General features: G+C 34.8%; 1 long non-coding RNA gene across 1 annotated transcript in view; it reads left to right on the top strand.

Annotated features, from left to right (window-relative positions):
- The first annotated feature begins 4,750 nt into the window (after nucleotides 1–4,750).
- LOC104658638 overlaps nucleotides 4,751–6,000 on the top strand; it is a 58,947-nt gene continuing 57,697 nt past the window's right edge. Inside the window, exon 1 of the long non-coding RNA XR_747453.1 lies at nucleotides 4,751–5,018. This is a non-coding gene — a long non-coding RNA (uncharacterized LOC104658638). The remainder of the gene's footprint in view (nucleotides 5,019–6,000) is intronic.

The following is a 6,000-nucleotide window of genomic DNA, read 5'->3' as shown; positions in this document are numbered from 1 at the left end:
CATTCTGGAAAAAACAAAACTATGGATATAGTAAAAAAGATCATTGGTTTCCAAGAGTTAGGGAGGCAGGAGGGAAGAACAGTTGAGGCACAGAAGATTTTTAGGGAAGTGAAACTATTTTGTATGATGCTACAATGGTGACTACATGTCATTATTCATTTGTCAAAATCCAGAGAATGTATACCACCCAAAGTGAACTCTGAAATAAACTATGGATGTTAATTGATAATGATGTGTCAATGTAGGTTCATCAATTGTAAAAAGTATACCACTCTGGTGTGGTATGGGGTGTTCAACATAAATCCATTTTAGTGGAAATGGCGAGCAGGTGAAGGAGAGCGGCTGTAACAGGACCATTATTATTTTTTAAAAAATTCCTTGGAGTCTTGGTGACAAAATAAGAAACTAAGCAGAGCTTCTCAAACTCCATTATACTTCTCTTTCCACCTAAACACTACCTCTTTCTGACAAAAGATATAGACATAGGGTTTTTTTGTTGGTTTGTAAAAATTTTAATATACTCCTTCAGTTATATTAAAGAACAGTTCAAAGGGGGATTTTAAAATTTCTTCTTGCAGAGGAAGTTGTATAGATAGCTCAACAAGAATCTGAATAAAAATTATTTGAAAAAGTTTTCTAAAAAAAAAGTAATAAAATGTTTTTGTCATCTTTGCTACAAGAACTGAAACTTATGAGTAGAAAAATAAGAAAACAACCATAATATGTTTTGACGATAACAGAGAGCCATCTAATTGCTGTCAAAATTAAATACACTAGAAAGAATGACAAAATTCAGGCTTTTGTTTTAATTTAAAATGCAACTCCACTGAATCAATACAAATATTATTTTTTTCTTAACATAATGTATTTATAGACTCCTTTGCTTTTGTGGTCACTAAGAAGGTATAACAAATGGAAAATTCAGTTGCGTAGTACAATTTCAAGATCGGTCTCTCTCCAAGGTCAAATGGAAGACTCTAAAACTCCCAGAAGGGATTCTCTGAGACTCTTCCAGACAACATGCCTGATGAATGAGGTCAGATTCAATGGAGATTCAATAGAACATTCAAAAGGCAAATGGAGAGTAAGGATTTCATTAATGATTCAACTAGACTCTGAAACGAGGCCAAAGAAGCTCTAAGACTAGTCAGGACTCAGCTTTAGATTTTGGAAAGCTTTAAGAACATTGCCATAAAATATCAAATATTTTAAGTAAATAATGCCTTGCTTCCACCACCACTACCACAATCACAAATTTGGAGTAATTAGCTATTAGTTTATGGCAATTCTGGGGTGAATCGAGAAAGGCATCTAATATTCTATACAATATTCTGTATTTCCCCATGCTCTTTTCAAAGCCTCAATAACCTTCATTTATTCAGTATTTACAATGTAATAGCTTTATAATGTGGAAAATATTGGAAATAGTTAGACTTTATCTTTGTTCTTAAAAATTCCCAACTAATCAAAGTAGACAAATAACAAAAAATGACTACCATAAAATGATTAAAATAATGAATAATTATAAACAGAGAGACAGGATTGATTAAATAACCCCTGAGTATATGGGAAGAAGATCCCAAATAAGATGGGATAGATTGTTAACCAGTATAGAATTTGGAGGTTTAGGGTAACAAAAAATAATCTTTTTGTTGAATATTGGAGTTAAGGAAGAGATGAATTCTATTTTAAAACGGGATGCATTTTAGTGCTAAGGAGAAATCTGGAAAATCTCACATCAAATGACTAAAATAAAACAAAATATAAAACTGTCTACTGATTGTAATAGAAAAAGGAAATTAGATTTATGTTTAGAGGGATATAGGCATGATTTTAGGCCATATAAAATGGAATCTACAGACCATGGAAACATGAACCAAAAAAAACAATCAGTGTGTGAACAAAAAGATTACTGAGTAGGATGAAAGATACCACATGAAACCAGGGAATTAGAACAGATACAATAAATGTTAGATTTTTAGAAATGCTGAGGATCAGAAGCCTCAGCATGCTAAGTGTTTGCTAAAATATGAATGAATTGGGAGCAGTAATGAGCACATTACCAAATTGACTGATTATAGAACTCATCCTGGGAGAGAAGGGGTTGAATGAGAGAGAAGAGTAAGCAAGACCAGGGTGAAGTTAAGTAACTTAGAGATCATAATCCAGACAGAGATAGCTGTAGTGGGTCAAAAGGATAGGGAGAAATGAGAATGCAGGTATTTATGTGCAGAGAAATGCATTGCAGAGCTAAGAGGTGAGTTTCAAGTATAGCTTTTTCATTAAATAGTTCAAACATTGAAGATTATTATCTGTGCAGCCAAGATAATCAAATATGTTGATGATTAAATCACTGAAGGTAAGAGAGGCCAGGGCTGAAAGAATAAAAAAGGGCATAGCACTGGTTCACTGAAGATTGTGAAGTGCTTTAATGGGAGTCAATAGCCATTTGTAACCATCAATCTAAGGCAGAAAATTTATTCATTTATTTTACAAATACTTATTGCTTACTCTGCTCCTGGCACACTTTCTCTAGTAAACAAACAGATAAGAAGCCCTGGTTCTCAAAGAACATACATTCTAATTGGAGAGACAAACAGTTAAGCAAACACAATAATACACCAAGTGGTGATAAGAAGTATGAAGAAAAAACGGGACTGTTATATTGTAATATTACATGAGCTTAGGGAAAGACCAAAATAGGTAATAACGTTTGACATTGGAACTGAGACCTGACAGAAGAAAGAAGAAAGAAAGATAGTATCTGTATGAAGAGTGTTTCAAACAATGAAGAAAGCAAGTCATAAATTCTGGAGGTAGAGACATAATTGGAATATATGAGGGACAACAAAGAGGCACATGTGACTCAGAAAGGCAAATATGCACGGAGAATCTAGAGTGTGGGGGCAAAGGTCGAGATTAAAGTAAGGAGAAAACAGGAAGAAGAATATATTGAGCTTTTTAAGCCAAGATAACAGCTTTGGATTTGAGTGGAATAGAAACTTGGCAGTCATGGTAGACTATAGGACAAGAAAGAATGAAACCAGAAAGAATAGTTAGGAAAGTAATTTAATAATACATTGGACAATTTTGCTGCCTTGGGCTAGGGTGGAGTGAAAAGTCTGATGAAAAGTGGTTGGAAGCTAGATAAAGATTAAAGAGGAATTGCAAGTGGGTGGGGGTGCTGGGGGGAGACAGAGAGGAAGGTAGAAAGTATCAGTTGTTGACTCTAAGGTTTTTGACCCAAATAACTGGAAGAATATAATTGCAACTGAGTTGGAGAATGCTGGGGGATGGACAAGTTGAGGGTAGAAGAAAACCAATAATTCATTTTTGGTGATTTTAAGCTTAAGATGTGACCAGGATGGCCTTAAAATTCCCCTCAAGTTGACTAAATTTTGGACAAGTTTCTTCCTGCCTATAGGCTCATAGCATTTCTTTTTAAAGAACACTAATTTTAGATAATTTGCAAGAGAAAACTGTTTCTGCCCTCCTGAGATCCAAATCTTCCACATCCCAGAAATATTCTTCCCAAGCTGCTAGAAGCAATGCCTTTGACATGTAATCTTTAAGAAAAATGGCACCTCTAGGTTTATCCATGTTATTCCAAATGACACAATTTTGTTTATTATTATGGCTGAGTAGTTTCATATTGTTTACATATGCACCACATTTTTAATCCATTCATTCATTGATTGACATTTAGGTTGATTCCATATCTTGGCTATTTTAAATAGTGCCGCAGTAAACATGGCAGCACAGACATCTCTTTGACATACTGATTTTATTTCCTTTTGATGTAAACCCAGTAGTTGGAGTATTGTATCATATGGTAGTTCTATTTGTAGTATTTTGAGGAACTTACACACTGTTGTCCATAATGGCTATACTCATTTACATTCCCATTAACAGTATATATAAGAGTTCCCTTTCCCCACACCCTCACTAGCATTTGTTATTTTGTCTTTTTTTATTATGTGAGATAAACCAAGTACAAAACGACAAATACCACATGATCTCACTTATATGTGGATTATAAAGAAGTTGATCTCACAGAAGTAGAGAGTAGAATAGTGGTTACCAGAGGTGGGGGAGATGGGGAGATGTTGGTCAATGGGTACAAAATTAGTTAGAGAAGAGGAATAATTTCTGGTGTCCTATTGCAAAGTAAGGTGACTACAGTAAAGAATAATGTATTATATACTTCAAAATAGCTAGAAAAAAGGATTTTGAGTTTTCTCACCACAAAGATATGACAGGTATTGGAGGTGATGGATATGCTAGTTACCTTGATTTGATGATTACGCAATGTATACATATATTGAAACATTACACTATCCCTCTTAAATGTACCATATAGGTATATGACTATAGGCTTATATATATTATATATATATACACACACACATATACATATATATACACATACATACACAATTATTACATGTCGATTGAAACCAAAATAAAACTTTAAAAGATAAAAAGAAAGAAAGCATCTCTATTTCTTAGTCTCTGTGGGAGGGGAGGAGTCTAACTTCAATAAGCACCAATTGCAAAAACTGATGTGCTAATCACCTGAATCAACCTTTCCCCTGATGTCAGTTTTCCACTGTTCTTCCATTAGCTCACTTCAGTGCTTGAAACTCTCTCACCTTTTGTTTTATCAGAGTTGAGTTCAATCTTTCTCCTTTATTGCAATAGTCTTGAATAAAGTCTTCATTTCCCATTTAACTTATCTGGTGCAATTTTTCTTTTACAGATGCATATTGGATATCTAAATAGAGATATCAAGAAATGAAGATATGAGTTTCCAGTTCCAGGGAGAAATTCAGACTAGAAATATAAATTTAGGAATTTTAAAGTTAGTAGTCACATTTAAAGCTGCCGAATACAAAAAGATCACCTGTGTGAGAGAACTGAGTCCTGAAACATACCTGTGTTTAAAGATCTGGGAGGTGTAGAGGAATTATCAAAGGAGAATGAGAAGGAGCAGTCAGTGAGGTGTGTAGAAAAGCAAGGTTGGTATTATGAAGGTCAAGTAAAGAAGTTGTTTCAAGTAATAATGTGTGAATAATGTTTGTGTAAATGATACTATTTGGTTAAATTGAATGTCTAATAAATGACCACTAGACAACATAATACAGAGGATTTTTGTGTCCTTGCCGAGAGCAGCCCCTGTGGCACAGCACGAACACAAGCCTGAACAGTGTGGGTCCAAGAGGGAATGGGAAGAGAAGAAAAAAAACTGTGACTACAAAAACTCTTGTCTATAGAGGAGAAAAATGAGACAGGGACTATGTGAAGGGATATAGAATCAAGGGAAGATTTCTTCAAGATAGTTTGTGTTTATGTACTAATAGAAAGAGACCACTAGTGAAAAAAATGATGATGCAAGAGACAAAGCCATAGCAAGAGCAATGGCCTTGAGTGCACTGCAGTGGATGGGTTTAGTACTTAAATAGGTGGGTTTGCCTTGATAATCAGGTAAGGCATATGGGTAATGATGTTGCTCTATATGGTGGTGGAAGCATGAAAGAATTTTCCTCTAGTTATTTCTACTTCCTCAATGAAATAATAAGCAAGCTCATTAACTGAAAGCGAGGTTGCAGCAGAGGAGAAGGGGGGAAAGTTTGAAGAGAGAAGAGAATAATTTCCCAAGGCAATGGAAATATAAAATAAAATAATTCCCTATGGGACTGGATAAGTGAAAATGAAGAGGGATGACAGAGCTACACTAAGGCCCCCTTAATGAGTGTGGTTATGAAATTAATGTGATCACAGCAAACATATTATGCATTTTGCCACCATTTGTGATTAGCTGCTGTATTTCAGGAGCAAGATAGTAAAAGAGTTAGTTCTAAACAGGATTAAGGTTGGCCATGTGGCAATGATAGAAGGAATATTTTAATATTAGGCCATAGAAGCTAAGGAAGGTAAGGAGGAGAGTGAGGACTTGAGTGAGATTCATGGTGACAAATTGCTAGCAGGAACAACTGACTA

This window comes from Rhinopithecus roxellana, chromosome 6 (assembly GCF_007565055.1).
Source record: "Rhinopithecus roxellana isolate Shanxi Qingling chromosome 6, ASM756505v1, whole genome shotgun sequence".
NCBI classification, from domain to species: Eukaryota; Metazoa; Chordata; class Mammalia; order Primates; family Cercopithecidae; genus Rhinopithecus; species Rhinopithecus roxellana.
Note: the sequence above shows the minus strand (reverse complement) of the source record. Positions and strands in the feature narration are given on the sequence as shown.